This window comes from Asparagus officinalis, chromosome 7 (assembly GCF_001876935.1).
Source record: "Asparagus officinalis chromosome 7, Aspof.V1, whole genome shotgun sequence".
In the NCBI taxonomy this organism is placed as follows: Eukaryota; Viridiplantae; Streptophyta; class Magnoliopsida; order Asparagales; family Asparagaceae; genus Asparagus; species Asparagus officinalis.
This window is the reverse complement of record NC_033800.1, coordinates 99,256,974-99,257,249: the sequence shown is the minus strand read 5'-3', so window position 1 is coordinate 99,257,249 and position 276 is coordinate 99,256,974. Positions and strand designations below refer to the sequence as shown.

The following is a 276-nucleotide window of genomic DNA, read 5'->3' as shown; positions in this document are numbered from 1 at the left end:
CTCTCGCGCTGTGCCTAGACCGAGCTGAGCTGCTTCGGGAGCCCGTGGCTCTGTTGGACCTCGACGACATCTTCCCTTCTTTTTCAAAATTTCTCAACAACACCTCATGCCCATGCTCCCACAAAAGCTTTGCGGTGAAGGATATCGTCTCTAGACATGGAATAAAAATGGAAGTCCCTTTCAATCAATGGTACACGTACCTGATTTATGAGTAAAACATCAACTTTCTGCAGCGAATTGGCCGGATAGAAGGGGGGAAAAAAATCCCAAAGTGGG

General features: G+C 47.8%; 1 protein-coding gene across 1 annotated transcript in view; it reads right to left on the bottom strand.

The window, feature by feature from the left end:
• LOC109847555 (phytochrome C-like) overlaps positions 1–276 on the bottom strand; it is a 33,894-nt gene that overhangs the window by 9,577 nt on the left and 24,041 nt on the right. The gene's annotated exons all lie outside the window — the stretch shown is intronic.